General features: G+C 35.9%; 1 pseudogene; it reads right to left on the bottom strand.

Annotated features, from left to right (window-relative positions):
• Window positions 1-6,565: 6,565 nt before the first annotated feature.
• LOC140522801 (heterogeneous nuclear ribonucleoproteins A2/B1 pseudogene) lies at window positions 6,566-14,052 on the bottom strand (annotated as a pseudogene).
• Window positions 14,053-16,925: the final 2,873 nt, after the last annotated feature.

The following is a 16,925-nucleotide window of genomic DNA, read 5'->3' as shown; positions in this document are numbered from 1 at the left end:
TAGATTTCAAAATACTGACTTTATTCATAAAATTTTGTGGATAAGCTTATATATTATATTATATCTTAATATAATCTATAGATATACTATAAAGTATATTTATAAAGTGATATAGAATACTTATAAATACTTGGGGATAAAAGCATTGAATTTAAGACAGAGGGGTGTTCTTTTCCATAGGTACAGTCTTAGAATAGCTGAGTATTCAGGTGATAAAGTATGACTCGTGATATTCATGCTTTAATCATAGTAGGCACTCAAGAAATATTTAAAAATTATTTGATAATATATGTTTGAATTTTCAAATGTTCATAGATTTTAATGGTGCATGTCTTGTAACCATATAAAATATGTATATCAAATAAGGACCTCCAAAGAAGAACTGAAATAAAGGGTGTTTAGAAATGAATGAGAAAAGATCATGGCCTGGCCATGTGGTAAGGGCGAGGGATGACCAATGTAGATTTCCAGGTGTTCCACTTGTATCTTTAAATGTCAGCAGAAAATTGAGAAAGACTCCTAGTTGTATGTAACCTCTGTGAGAGGAAAGGGAAAAGTCTCATGGAATTCACACACATGGATGGATTATGACTTGAGTTATTGAAAGGAATATCCAAAATAATTAGACCACAAACCCACTTGAGTATTTGGGTAGTGACAGCTTTGTGTTATTTTAACCTTTTGGTAAGCACTCACATACTCATAAATTTAGGGCCTTAGAGGACATCTAGCCCAGTTCTGTCATTTTAGATATGAGGACGCTGAGGCCCAGAGAAGTCAATTTGTCTAAGATCACATAGGTAGCAAGTGACACAATAAGGATCTGAACCCATGTGCTTAGACTCCAAAATCCACTGACTTTTCCAGTGTGTTACTTGCTTCTGTCAAGTTAATTCAATAGACATCTAATAATTGCTTATCATGTTCTATACTTTGGAGATGGAAAGTTAAAGAACACAGTCCTTGTGGCTGAGAAGCTTCCAGTCTACTAGGAGTACCTGATCTTCACAGATAAGTTTAACATCTGTTAGAATTGGATAAGGATAAAAGAGAGATTGATCCAAAGTATGTATCATAGGTTCAGAATGACAAAGATGAGTGTCAAACACTGGTAGCATCAAGTGACATTTTCTAAGTATGGAGGACCAGGGAAAGGTCAATGACTCTGAAGTCAGAACATCTGAGTTCAAATCCTGACACTGATTGTTACTCATGGGACTTTGGACAAATCAGTTATCCTTCTTAGGCCTCACCATCCTCATCTCTGAAATGACATTAGATGACCTTTGAGGTCCCTGTCAGCCCAAGATGTACTAGTAAATGTTTAATAAGTAGCTTTCTGAAAAAAAAGTATGCATGATACAATTTTATGTTGAATCTGCATTATTGACATTTTTTTTATCACTTTCTTAATTCTAGACAATCAAAAAAGCAATAAATCATGCCCGTGTTTGTAGGCTTACTGATTTCTAAGGTGTAATATTCACTCTGAAAATATAACAATCAGCTCTCATGAACCATATCAAGAAGCTTTCAGTACCTCCTTACTCCAGCTCTATTATCTATGGTTCCATAACTCCCAATAGTAGACTTGAGCTTAGAAATCTCTTTCTTTTTCCTATGGAGGTAGTGACACTAAAATTGAAACTCAGAGAGTTGATGTCCCCTGCTCACAATACTGCAGAATAGGTAAGCATCAGAACTGGAGATATAGTCTAAATCTTCCAACTCCAAGCCATTGGAGAAGATATTGGTATTTTCCATTATCTTATGATCAGTCCTTCCTTTTTTGTAATGAGCAAGAACTTAAATGATTAGCTCTTCTTAACAATGTTGCCCCAAAGTTCTGAAATTCAAATACAGGATGCTAAAATTCAGATAATATTCCTGTGAACATATATTAAACCACTCTACCCACATAATTAATTTCCTTTTTCCAAAAGAAAAGCCCCAAGATGTTGTTAATTTCTATCAGCAATACATCACCTTGATGTCTGAGCTGATTTATTTTTACATGGCATCCTAAAAGAAGTTATTGCTGAAGGCTATGAGATGATTCATAACTTCAGATCTGAAACATGATGTCAAGACTTGTAATGAGACCTGTAGAAGGAGTTTGCTCTGTTGCACCATGGGCCCTCATGCTAGTTAATGAAGAAATGTGTCTTGAATAATAATATCTGACATTAAAGTTAGCTAAGCATTTTATGTACATTATTTCACTTGAACTCCACAACAAACCCTAGCATAGAAACACAGGTATTATTACCCTCAATTTACTGATTAGGAAACTGAGGATCAGAGAGCTTTAGTGATTTGTCCTTGATGACACTGCTAATGAGTGTCAATTTGGGAACTCTAAAGCTAGCGTGGGCAGAGACAAGATTTGAATCTGAGTCTTCCTGACTCTAAGTCCAGAACTATTTAAAATTCAAGATCAGATGACTTGGACTATGTAATATGAAGAGGAATAATATGTTGATTATTTGATAAAATGATTTTAAATTTTCAAATGTTCAAATCATGTTACATGTACAGACATGTATATAGGATCATAGATGGAGAGCTCGAAGACTCCTTAGTGGACATTGAGCTATTTCCCCTCATTATACTGCTGAAGAAATTGAGAAATTAACTAAATTACTCAGCATCGCATAGCTAATACAATGTATGGGATGAGATTTGAACCCAGGTCTTACAAATTTTTAAGTCCAGGTCCCTCTCCATTATATCAGGCTTAGATTGGGGCTGAGTTGTGAAGAGTTTTTATTCCCCTCAAAACAAAAAAAGAGTTTTTATTTTTTTCTAGAGAATATAGGAAGCCATTGACTTTTGTTGAGCAAAAGAACATCATGGTCAGACTTTAGAAAAAATGCTTTAGAAAAATCACTTTGGCAGCTTTTTGGAGAATGGATTTGAGCAGGAAAAGACTTGAATCAGGGAGACAAATTAGGAGGTTGTTGGAATATCCCAGATGAAAGAAATTAAGGACCTAAATTAGATTGGTGGATTTGAGTATGAGTAGAGTAGATAACAGATGAGAATACTTTTATGGAGAAAGAGAGAACAAGATTTGGCAACTGATTGAGTATATAGGGTGAAGGACAATGAGGAGTTAAGGATAACACTAAAATTGTCACTAGGTGACTGGAAGGAATATGGCACTTTAGACAGAAATAGCAGTCTAGAATTTAAATCCAGCTCTTAAATCTAAGTCCAATAGCATTGCTCCCTTATTGTTTCTTTCTCTTTACCTAGATTGGACTAATTTGTGCGTCACAATTTGGCCAATGGGGACTGTACACCCTGGAAACACTATTTCAGTCATCTTATATGTCAGTTTTCCTATTTTAAAATTTGAGAGAAAAGTTATGGTGCCATCATTTGAAATAAAAAAAAAATCAATGCTCATTCATGCCCATAGAGTAAGGTAAAGGGTATTGAGACTGGAATCAGAAGACCATGGCAGTAGTTCAGGTTTTGCCATCTTAGGCAAGTCTTTTGACAATAAGTGCCCTAAAGGATCTGGAATTTGTCATGTAAATATATGAACATATAAATTGAGTATATTAGTACAGGTCACTCTGCATATATTCATGTCTCTTCATCCTTTCTCATTCTTGCCTCTCTGATCCTTCTGATAGATTTTCTGCAGAAGATTTACCAGTAGTATGGGTGTCTTAGTAACACTTTCACATAGTACTAAATAAAATGATTTCTTCATAACAACTCTGTGTGGGTAGATGTTGTATTATTTTTTCTTATTTGTACAGGTGCAGAAACTGAGACTCAGTGAAGTTCTGTGTCTTGCTCCACATAGCCTAGTTGATAAGTATCTGAATTGGGATTTGAACTCGTTTCCCTATCAACACAACTCAGTATACCACACTGACTCTTCTTTGATCATTAGACCCCTGTTTCCTTATCTATAAAATCAACTTTGGATTAGACGATTTTTGAGGTATCATCCAGTTCTAACCTTTAAGGAGTCTATAATTTGGGGGACTTTAATTTATTCAAAACCCTTAATAACCTACCTCTCCCACACCTTTTCAATCTTCTTACACCTTATTCCACTCCTGCCCCCAAGCCCGCAATATATATTTTGCAATCCAGCAACACTTATCTTGTTGTCCCTCACACAAGGCACTCCATCTCCAGACATTTTCACTTTTACTGATGATGGGGAGGTGGAGGAGATGGATTAAGATGGATTAGAAATGGACCTTTGGACACTAGGGTGGTGGAATTGTGGACTCCAGATTATATTGTTAATATCCTTTTATTTTAGGCACCCTAGTACAAATCCCTGCCCTCTTACCCTTAGTTATGGTTTTGTCTTCTTCATAAAGAATCATGACTTCATAGTTTCAGGAAGGTAGAGAAAAAAGGCAAATGAACTGACTAAACATTGTTACCCCAGCTCTAGAGTATGTATACCTTCAGGGAAGGTAAGTGTAGGATAATTGTTTCAGCTTAGAAGGTCATGTGAAAGAGTGTAAACTTCTTATCTGCCTTCCTGCTCTTTGAAGATGTTTTTCAGCAACTTTCCATCATAATCTAAGCTAAAAGTCTTAAATATTGGTCTTAATGTCCTTTTTTTGAGGAGATAATATTTTTTTAGCTATATCTCTGAGGAATTCTAAAAAAGTGAAAGCATTGGCCTTCTGGATTTCTTTCTGCACCCCTTCGTGTTCTTGTGATTCATTCCAAAGTCAGAAAATGAGAAGAATCACTGGATACAAGCAAGAAAAAGCAATTCTTCTGACCACAGAGTCCATGTAACTTTACTATTTGCTTCTTTCCCCTTCCCTTCTTTCCAATAATCTGGGTCGCCCTTGTTATCCATAAGTAGTAGTATCTGTCTTCTGTGCTTATTTTTAATTAAGTGGTGTTTTTTTCAAAATCTAGTAGAATGTTTCAGTGATACTACTAGCAAAATTTCTAATTATTTAAAATGACAAACACATACACACACATCAGAACAAAAAGGACCCAGCACTTGTGGATTTAGATTTCCATTCACAAGTTATATCTATTGTAATGAAGAGTTGACAGCTTCAGATTCATCATTTCTCTCACTGCTTCTAAAGCTCAGAATGGTTTTTGTTTTGTTTGTATGCTACTGGGCACATTTGCAACCGCATAAAAGAGGAATTCAGTGAAAAGACACTAGTTCATGTCTCTACTAAGCAACAAGGGCTTTATTAATAAGGGAGATCTGTTTAATAAAACAGTCAAAAACACATTGGGAATCATTCATTCAACACACATTCATTAAGCTTCTATTATGTGCTGGACGCTGTGCTAAGTCCTGGAGACATGAAGATAAAGAGAAAACTGTCCCTGTTCTCAAAGAGCTCATATTTATAGAATCTTAGAATTTCAAAACATTCTAGCAGTCATCTATACCTACTTCAGTCATCTATCCTGACAGTCTGTCTTTGTCTGAGTGCCTCCAATAACAGCAGAGTCACTGCTTTATAAATCAGTATTGTTGATTTGAATTTTTGGAAAATAATTTTTAATATTGAAGATAAAATTTCCACATTTATACATTAAAAGCTTAAAAACTACACTAAAGACTTTCAGGTCACCCTGTATACCATGAAGGACAGCAGCATGGGGAGACTTAAGTATGTTATGTAGCCCATGATAATTCTTAAGCAATTAGATTAGTTATTTGTTGTTGCTTCTATAGTCAGTATGTCTTTTCTCCAACTGCTTATTAAATAGATAGATGAATAATAGTCGAAGTGTGATTATAAATACTTTTTTCTGTTATCTGGTTGACTATTTTTTATTAAAGAATGGAAATCTGTATACAGACTTGTCTGTAATATTTACTCAGTAGACCATTGGTAGAGATGAGCCTTTAGTTTCCATCTATCTATCCTCCTTAAGAAATGACCCAGAAGAGACTTCCCAAATTATAGTGGGAGAGAAATGAATTTGAAGTCATAGGTCCTGAGTCAAAATCCTAGCTTTGCTACTTTCTACCTATGAGGCCTTGGGCAAGAAATTTAATCTTTCCCTGTATCTCAGCTCCCTCATTGGTAAAATGAGAAATTGTACTAGATGGCTTTCTAGCTCTAGATTTATGATGCTATGAGCAATTACAACTCATACACAATATGACTAGACAAGCCCAGAAAGATTGTAATTACTCAGAGTTAATTTTCCTGTTGGCTCTGATAGCCTACCAGAAACTCCCATCTTTAGTTAATCACAAACTCTTAAGATTTTAAAGCTTAAAGGAGAGGTGGAGAATGAGAAGACAGTTATTCTTTAAAACTTTTTTTTAAATTACTTAGCATGCAGCTAAAAAGTCCTTTATTTTTTTTCTAAATATATATTATTTTTTCCCTGATTGTATGTTAAAACAATTTTTAAAAAACATTTAAAAAAAGTTTTGAGTTTCAAATTTTATCCCTCTCTCCCTGATTTCTCCTCTCCCTAAGATGGTTAGCAATCAGATTAGGTTATACATATGCAGTTATGTAAAACATTTCCTTATTAGTCATTTTGTATAAAAGAAAAGGAAAGAAAGTGAAAAATAGCATGCTTCAGTCTGTATTCAAACTATATCAGTTCTTCCAGAGGTGGAGAGTATACTTCATCATTCGTCTTTGGGATTGTCTTGAATCATTGCATTACTGGGAGTAACTAAGTCATTCACAATTCTTCATCAAACAATATTGCTGTTATTGTGTATAGCATTCTCCTGGTTGTCTTCACTTCACTATGCTTCAGCTCATGTAAGTCTTTCCAAGTTTTTATGACATCGTTCTGCTTGTCAGGAATTATAGTACAATAATATTCCATTACAATCAAATACCATAGCTTGTTTAGCCATTCCCCAATTGATGAGATACTGCTATTTCTTTTTTTCTTTAGAATTATTTTATTAAACCATAAATATACAACAGCTTCTTAACTCTACACATGCACTTAAATTTTTTAAAGGAAAACATTATGTCTTATTACACCAAGATCCTGGCTAATAGCTTTTCAAAACTTTGAGAAAAATCTTAAAAAAGGTTTCACATATCACCTGAAACTTACAAATTTAACATTATCAAAGAAAGAATGCTTCTACACTCTTACAAAGACCACTAGAAAGAAACACCAATTAAAAAAACTAAGAAACTGTCTCAAAGGCATTTTTCATGTTTTTTATAATTCTTCCTCCACAGTAAGGTAATGTCATTAAATAATCCAATTCATTCACAAAATGACTCTCTGCATCTGCTTTGGTGTTTTCTACCATAACACTGCATATTAATGCATGACTGAGAAAAGAGTTTCCTTAACATTGTTATTTCGATAACTTGAAGCTGTTTTGTTAGCTCTGGGCTCTTGTCCTCTCCTATTTATGGTGAAGCCCATGGGCCAAGAGGCAGAAAAGCTCAATAGTGGCTCCTCCCTCCATAACCTCCACTTTCTCCACTGCCTCCCCGACCATCATTTCCCCCACCAAATAGTGCCTCCCCCCCCCCCCCCCCCCCCCCCCCCCCGCCCATGTTCCTGGTACCACTAAAGTTTCCCCTCTTCATTGGACCATAGTTTGAAGGATGCTGATTATAGTTTCCAAAATCATTGTAGCTCCCATTGGCATAGTTGCCTCCTGGTCCTCCTCCGTATCCATTGAAACCACCTTCAAATCCGTGACTACTTCCACATTCATCAGATTCCCCTCTAAAATTTCTTCCTGGGCCTGGTCCAAAATCTCCACCTCCACCCCGGGAATCCCCCAAACCAAAGTTTCCTCCTCTTCTCATCCTAGGACTCTCACCTTCCTGCATCTGTTGTCTAGATAAAACTTTCCTTACTCTGTGTTATGGTCTTTGATGGTGTGGTATTTTGGCAATACAATTTTATCCACAGTATCGTGGTCATCACATGTAACAAAACCAAAGCCCCCCCTCCCCTTTTTATCAGACTGTCTATCTATAATTGCTTCAATAGTCTCCATTTTCCCATATTCCTCAAAGTAATCTCTAAGGTGATGTGATGTTCCTCGGTGTCTTTAATGCCACCAACAGTTTCTTCGCAGTAATATGAGCACCAGATTTTCCAGATTTCTCTCTGGCTGCTGCTCTTGTCGGCTCAACTCCTCTTCCATCAATTCGTAGCTGCATCCACTTCAGCCATAGATGAAAATGTTACAAAACCAAATCCCCTTGATCTTCTACTGATCCCTCATATCCATACAATCTGTGAGTTCATAGTAGTTTCTCAAACTGTCTTCTGTTGTTTCAGATTTTAGACCTCCAATAAACAGTTACGAAACTGTTCCTTTTCTCTCTCCACGGGGGCGGCTCCTCCCTCTCCCCTCACCCCCCTCAACCAAGCTAGATGAAAAGGATCTCCAGGGAGGGGCGCAAACCGGACAAGTCCTTGCACTGGTGGGGGTGGGAGTGGGAGGGTTACCGTGCCTTGCCGTGCGGTGCTGCGGCCAGGGAAATCAAAATCACACCACTGAGGGCTACCGGCCAAAGGTCCGAGGCAGGGAGCGAGGGTCTGATTAGTCAGCGACTCCGGCGGTGGCTGCCGCTACCGCTGCTGCCGTTTTTCTAGAATCTTCCCTCCAACCTGATACTATTGATTTTTTATAAATGAAATTGAGTGATTGATACTGTTATTCTTAAAATAAACTTTTCCTACTAGTACAAAGTAGGGAAAAATTTGAAGGCAAAAATTTCTGGGCAAAATTTTGAAAAAGACATATACCTTCGGCACATTTCCATACGCCATTTACTCAGAAAACAACCATATCTCAGAATTGCAAGGGCTCTCAGAAGTCAGCTAGTGTAACCCATACTTGAAGTATGGATCTCATTTGCAATATCCCCTACATGTAAACATTGATTTAAATATTTGTACTTTTAAGGGAAAATCAGTACATTCAATGGTAACCCATTCTCTCTATGGGCATTTGTAATTGCTGGGCAATACTTCTCCATGTTTAACTTAAATCTGTTTTTCTGTGTAAAGAAAAATTTTCCAATAGTAAAGGTGACCAAAAACAGAGTAGTTGACTGGGGAAAAGTATTCACACATCCTTTCCCCTCCTCTCCTGGAGGCTAGAACAAAGTATATAAAATAACTACATTGCTATGTTTCTGCTTGAAGATGTCATGAGATAACCCTGATATTTGCTGCAGGGAATGGTCTGATCACTTCATTGAACAGATTATGGTATGGAGAAAATACTCTCCTCACTTTACCTTCTTTACAGGATTTTGTAAAATCATAGAATTATGGATTCCCAAATTAGAAGAAATCTTATAAGTCATTTAACTTAAATTGCACCTGAATAGGAATCTATTCTACCACATTTTCAACAAACGGTCATTTTGAATTCCTGTAGCAATGACAAATTCATCACTTCCATGGTCAGCCCCTTTCATTCCTAGATCACTGTAATTGTGAAGGTTATCTGAGTGTTGAGTACAAATACATTTCTCTGCTGATTGCAAACCTTACTTCTCGTTCTATCCTTTATAAACAAACAGGGCAAGTCTCTTCTCTATGTGACAGCCCTTCAAATGCTTAAAGACATCTATCATATTTTCAGTAACTATATATTTTTTTCGCTACAGGCAAATCATCCGCAGTTCTTTCAGCCTCAATCCTCTTGTCAAACAGATTTACCTCTGGATGTGTTCTAGTTCAGTAATAACATCCTTAAAATGAATTGAATACAGAAGTAGTCTGAAAGGAAAGAATATGGTGGGGTGATGCCTATCTTCCTTCTGGATTCCATGATCCTATTAATGTTACCTATGATAAAATTAGCTAAGGGAAGGGGGCTACTGTATCTTACTGTAAATATATATTGAGTTTACAATCTACTAACATACCCAAATAACTGATATCTAGAGACTCCTCATCTTCTACCTCGTATTTATATACAATTAGATTCAGTCCATATCACCAGGCTGTCAAGTTATTTTTTTTTTTTTGATTCCCAATTCTATCATTTAATCTGTTATCTATATATAGGCAGCCACTGGTCCCCTAAACAAAGACTCCTCACACTTTTATTCCATCTCAAGTCTTCCTACCTTGGGAAAGTATTCAGGGTCAAACTTTTCTTGTTCCTTCTTATCTAAACTTGTCATTGAGAAGACAACCTATTGAAAATTTCTAAAGCGAAGTTCTCTATGACTGTCATTTCCTTGCATCAAAAAGCCGTCTCAGTGGTTCACTATTTTTAGTTTTTCATTTTTTTCCATAATAGTATTTAGTTTTTTTCCAATTACATAAAAGATAGTTTTCAATATTCATTTTTGTAAAATCTGAGTTCCAAATTTTTCCCTCCCTCTTTTCCTCCCTTTCCCTTTCCTCAAGACTGCAATCAATCTGATATGGGTTATACATGTGCAATCATGTTAAACGTATTTCCACATTAGTCGTGTTGTGAAAGAAGAATCAGAACAAAAGGGGAAATTCATGAGAAAGAAAAAAATCAAGAAACAAAAAAGGTGAAATCAGTATGTTTTGATCTGCATTCAGACTTCATAGTTCTTTCTCTGGATGTGGTTAGCATTTTCCATCATGGAGTCTTTTTGAATGGTCTTTGATCATTGCATTGCTAAGAAGAACTAAGTTTACCATAGTTTATCACCCCACAGTGTTGCTATTTCTGTGTGCAATGTTCTCCTGCTTCTTCTCACTTCATTCAGCATCAGTTCATTTAAGCATTTTCAAGTTTTTCTGAAATCCATCTGCTCATCATTTCTTATACCACAATAAAATTCCATTAATTCATATAGCACAGTTTGTCTAGCTATTCCCCAATTGATGGGCATCCCCTCAATTTCCAATTCTTTGCCACCACAAAAAGAGCTGCTATACACATATTTTGTACATGTGGGTCCTTTACTCTTCTTTATGACATCTTTGGGATACAGACATAGTAGTGACATTGCTGGATTAAAGGGTATACACAGTTTGGTTATCCTTTGGCCATAGTTCCAAATTGTTTGGATCAGTTCACAACCAGTGTGGTTCACTTATAACTCTAGAAAAAAATACATTAGAAAAGGTTTCCTATTAATCAGAACTAATCAAAACCAGAATGAGTTATCCCTAGGAAATAGCATTTTTTTTTTTATTTGACCTCTTCATAGGAAGGCTGGGTGACTACTTATCGGGCATATTGTAGAGGAAATTCATATTTTACATATGGGTTAAGTTTTATAAACTATTGCGTTCTTTATAACTATACATTTCTATGCATCTGTAATTAACTCAACCATAGATATTTCTTGAATATAGAAGCTTAGAACTGAAAAGATTATTCCAATTTCCCACAAAATACAGCAACTCTGATAGATGATAATCATGCTCTCTTTGTTAGAAAATTCTTTTTGTACACATGGTCTTGTATAATGATGATAGTGCTTGATATAATTTTAAAATATTTGAAGCCTCTTATTAAGTGGACTTAAAAACATATCTATTTAGCAATTCTTTAAACCAACAAGTTTAAAAGTCCTATAGGTGCTATTTTTTTATTATGTCTAAAACCTTTGTCTCTACACAATTCAAGTACTACTTGAGGGATATCATCGTATTTGCATATTTGGGGCCTTAGTACATCCAGAGGATCATATTCCATATTCTATTGGATAATATATTTTCAGGGCACCTCTCCCTGATAGGGCTATAGGACAATAATATCTATCAGCATTTTATTGTAACTAGAAGTTTTTTTGAAACTTCTATCAAATTGCTGTGATACTATTCATCTTGACTGCTGATATTTTGGAGCAAAGCCTCTGTATGTAAATAGGAGACATGGACCTTTCCTTAAGACAGCTCAGGGGATTTCAGTACTGATCTTTCTGAAGGCAAATGTTGCCAGGAAGATCTGGGCTGTCCCCTTGATGCAATGCAGTAGCAGGAGCAGGGGCTACTAACAAATTTGGTTCCCAGAACTCTGAACATTGGTTTTGACATCTGCAATATTGTTGGGATTCAGCCAGAGGAAGAAAATAAAGGGCTGTCTCTTTTTTTGAGCATGTGTGTATGTGCTCCTGTAGCACTGCAAACGGTACAATAAAAAGAATGTGTACAGTGGGACTTTCATTCAATTTGACTTCATTATTTTCTGATCATTGATAATTCAGGCAGTGAGTGGGTCCGTGTAGTGTTTAGCAATAAGGGGCTTTCTGAATAGGCTAAAGTAATGTTAAAGAGCACCATTTAAACTTCTTTGGAGGATTAAATATTTTGAAGTATTTCTGTTACAGATAGATGGTACAGTATAGAGAATGTCTGACTTAGAGTCAGGAAGATCTGAGCTCAAAACCCTACCTCAGACCCTTAATAGCTGTGTGACTCTGGACTTAACTTCTCAGCCTCAGTTTCCTTATCTATAAAATGAGATAATGGTAAAACCTACAAACAGGGTTGTTGTGAGGATCAAATGAGGTAATACATGCAAAGCACTTTAAAGGCCTCAAAGTGTTATATAAATGCTAGTTATTATTCTTATGTATATTATGTATAATTTATAAGTAATGTATATGGTCACAACTTCAAGACAAGTCTCTAGAGGGCTTCAATTTGCAATGATTTGTTAGATTAATTTCAGTGCTTTAATAAAAAAATGTAGTTTAGAATTAAAGAAGGAAGTGCTCAATCCGTGTATGAGCCTTCCTTCCTCTTCCATTTTTTAAAAAAGAAAGTGGTTATTTAACACTTGCTTTTTCCAGCATGGCCTGGTGGAGAAAGCTCCAGATTTGAAGTCAGAAATCTGTGTTTGAATTCTGATTATGTTATTTAGCACTTATCTGACCTTGGGGCAAGTTTCTTCACCTCTCTGGACCTTGGATGATTAATCTATAAAAAGAAAGTGTTGCACCAGATCATCCCTCACATAGCTTCCAAGTCTATGTCTATGTTTGTTGAGTTTCATGTATTCCCAGTGACGGGAAGTCACAAAGTTGATTAACCCAATTTTTTGCATAAATCCTTCTACCTTCCTTCTAACATTACTGAAAATAAGTTTAATCTCCATAATTATTTGTAACACTTATAGCTCTATCAAAATATGATTTATTAGTCCAGATTACAAAGATGTCTAAAGATAGTGACCATATTTCTTCAACTCTTCTCTTTTCTAAAGTAGAAATTCTCAGTTCCTTCAACTGTTCCTTGAGTTCTCTTCCATTGATTGTCCTCTTTAGCACAGGCTTGCTCAGGATTGCTAATACCCTTACACTATGATGCCCAGAAGTGGAAAAATACTCTAATTGTAGAATATTTAATATGGATCTGGGATTCTTCCAGCACCTCCTCCTTTTCTTGGTTCCTGGAATTAGTAATTAACCTCTGTGTGTCATTTATTGGATAACTAACTAGATCCCTTAAGCACAAATATCAAAAGCTAGAATATTTGAAATATTCTTACTCTTCTTTTTTGATGATAGGAGCATAACACCTTTAAAATTCTATAATTAAGATTCTTAACAATTCAGACTAGATTTCCTCTTCACTCTTGATAATTCATCTGAATTAGTAAGATTAGTATCCTGCTAACAGGGCTCCCATGGATTTCCTTAATACTTCTCTCTTCTTAATGTACTGGTACATCTATTCCCTAACAAGCACCTGTCATCAAGAAGATGCCATGTCATGGAGAAAGTCTGACATCAAAACACTGAAAGACAGGTTCCAGGTCAGACAGATAGATATAGGGGAGTTAGGATGGAGGCAAAGAGTTTCCAGTATCTTTTTTTCCTATGTAGTACTCTTAATTTAATTCATATCTGTGGTTAGCATGTAGAAAGCATGAAATTGGTGTTTGTGACTAGCATTCTGCAGGAGTTTCCAGTGTGGCACATTCCAGTATATGGCCCATCAATCAAAAAATTCTTGATTTCCTCTGACTCAATTTCCTCAGAGAACAGATTTTTTGCCTGTTGACACTGAGCAAGCAGACTAAATCACAGCTTCAGGCAGCTGTGAGGCAGAGAGGAGACTTACTTGTTCACCAGCATCTGGATCATCAGAACTTTTGCTCTTGGCAGAGGACATGTCTTGCTATCTTCAGCTCAAGGAAGCTATCTCTGGCCTCAGGGAAGCCATATTTATCATTGTGAGACAGCAGTTTTTCAAGACTATAAAAGTTACCTCAATATGTCTTATGGTGCTAGCTATTAGAAACTTTGTCCTCTTTCTACCTGATGGAGAGTTATTGCAGAGTTATGTTTCTGATATATGATGCCAACAGAGAATCATATACTCTCATATTTGGAAGGGATCTAAGAAGCCAAGATGCTCAACTCTTACTTGAATAGGGATTGCAACTATGACATCCTTAAAAGTGGCCCTCCAGCTTTTGCTTGAATATATGTTGGGAATGAAATTATGAGAAATTATTCTCCAAAGGTAAAAAGAGATCCAACTCTAATTGCTAGGATATTTTAAATTGTGTTGGAATCCTGTAAATTTTGTCTGTTGATCCTAGTTTTATCTTCTGGAACAAGGGAAAAATAAATAAAATCCCTCTTCTAAATGGAAATCTTCCCATTATAGAACACAATCATTTATCTTTAAGTTTCTTTTCTTTAGTATAAGCTCCCTAGTTCCTTCAAATGATCCTGATATGGTGTGGTATCCTGTTGTTTTATAAAGTTCCTAGTCTTCCCCGAGATACTCCAACTTGTCAGTGCTTCTTCTAAAATAGCATTAATAATAGAAAGAATTGTGTATTATACTCCATATGGGTAATCTAAGCAAGAACGATGGGTGGAATAAGTGACTATATGTTCCAGGCACTGTATTAAGTGTGTTACAAGTATTCTCATTTGATCTTCCCATCAACCTGGAGGTAGGTACTATTATTATCCTGATTTTACACTTGGGGAAAATGAAGCAAACATATGTTAAGTGACTTTGGGACACTCAGTTTGTAGGTGAAGCTAAATTTGAAATCAGGTTTCTCTTGACTCTAAGCCCAGTGCTCTATTCACTATACCACCTAGCAGTGGGAAAAACATTTCTACTTTATTAATGAACTTAAGATTGTACTAGGTTATTTTGACTGCCATATGACATGGCTGACATATTGAGTTTGATGTCCTAGAACTGTAGGTGTTTTTTTTAAATAAATAACTATTCACAACACCCAGCATTTTATATTTGTTCACTTGATTTTTTTAATCCAATTCCAGCATCTTGCATTTATGCCTGGGAGATCTTGCCTCACTAGCCTCAATGCATCATTCCTTTTTTTCCCTTTATTTATTTTCAGTGTTCTACAATCACTACCATTTAACTTAGATATTTTTTCCCTCCCTCTCCCCTCCCTCTCCCATTCCTCCCTGAGATGGCATACACTTTTATATAGGTTCTACACATACATTCCTATTAAATACATTTCCACCATAGTCAGTTATATAGAAGAATTAAAATGAATAGGAGAAATCATATAACAAACCAAAATGTGATACAAAAGAAAATGATTTGTTACATTCTGCAATTGAATTCCATAGTTCTTTCTCTAGATGTGGAAATCATTTTCCTTAAAAGACCACTGGGAATTTTTTAAGCCCTTGAATTGCAATGAAGTTCTATGTCTACCAGGAAAAAATCCTCATACACAGGGTTGTAGCTGTGTACAAAGTTCTACTGGTTCTGCTCCTTTCACTCAGCATCAGATCATATAAGTTTTCCCAGGCCTCTCTGAAGTCTTCCTGTTCATCATTTCTTATAGCGCAATAGTATTCCATTACATTCAAATACCATAATTTATTCAGCCATTCCCCAGTTGATGGGCATCCCCTTGATTTCCAGTTTTTGGCCACCACGAAGAGTGCTGCTACAAATATTTTTGTACATGTGGGACCTTTTCCCATTTTTATGACCTATTGGGGATACAGTCCTAGAAGCAATATTGCTGGATCAAAGGGTGTGCACATTTTTGTAACCATTTGGGCATAGTTCCAAATTGCTCTCCAGAATGGTTGGATCAGCTCACAGCTCCGCCAATAATGAATTAATGTTCCAACTCTCCCGCATCTTCTCCAACATTTATCATTTTCCTGTTTTGTCATATTAGCCAATCTGATAGTTGGGGTGTGGTATCTCAGAGTTGTTTTGATTTGCATCTCTCTAATTAATAGTGATTTAGAGTATTTTTTCATATGACTACAGATATCTTTAATTTCTTCCTTTGAAAACTGCCTGTTCATATCCTTTGATCATTTATCAATTGGAGAATGACGTATTCTTGTACATTTGACTCAGTTCTCTATGTATTTTAGAAATAAGGCCTTTATCACAGACACTAGTTGCAAAAATTCTTTCCCTGTTTTCTGCTTCCCTCCTAATCTTGGTTGCATTGTGTTTGGTTGTGCAAAAACTTTTCAGTTTAATGTAATCAAAATTATCCATTTTGCACTTCATAATGCTTTCTGCCTCTTCCTTAGTCGAAAATTCTTCCCTTCTCCATAAATCTGAAAAATACACTATTTCTTATTCCACTAATTTGTTTATAATATCAATATTTATACCTAGATCATGTACCCTCAATGCATCATTCTTGATCATAGTTTTCTGAATACTGAAGCCATCATCAATGAATTAGTGATTTTTATAAGCTTTATCTCATCCATAAATTTTATAAAAATGTTATATGTGACTTCACCCAAGTTATCAACAAAATTTTCAAGCCAGATAGAATTAAAGACAGAATCCTACTAGATCCTACTCTACTAGAGTTTTCTCCTAGGTTCACAACAGGGCTCCAGATTACTCTTGCTCCTTCCCAGTAAATCCAAAACCATGCTCATAGTCTTGTTCTCCACTGTATCAACACTCAGAGTCCAAATAAGAATAAACTGCTAGGAGATCTCATGTTTGGACAAATTCACAGCTAGAATTCCACCCTGTAACACCTTATGGGT

Source organism: Notamacropus eugenii, chromosome 2 (genome assembly GCF_028372415.1).
Source record: "Notamacropus eugenii isolate mMacEug1 chromosome 2, mMacEug1.pri_v2, whole genome shotgun sequence".
Lineage (NCBI taxonomy): Eukaryota > Metazoa > Chordata > Mammalia > Diprotodontia > Macropodidae > Notamacropus > Notamacropus eugenii.
The sequence above is the reverse complement of the archived record's forward strand: the minus strand, read 5'-3'. Positions and strand labels throughout refer to the sequence as shown.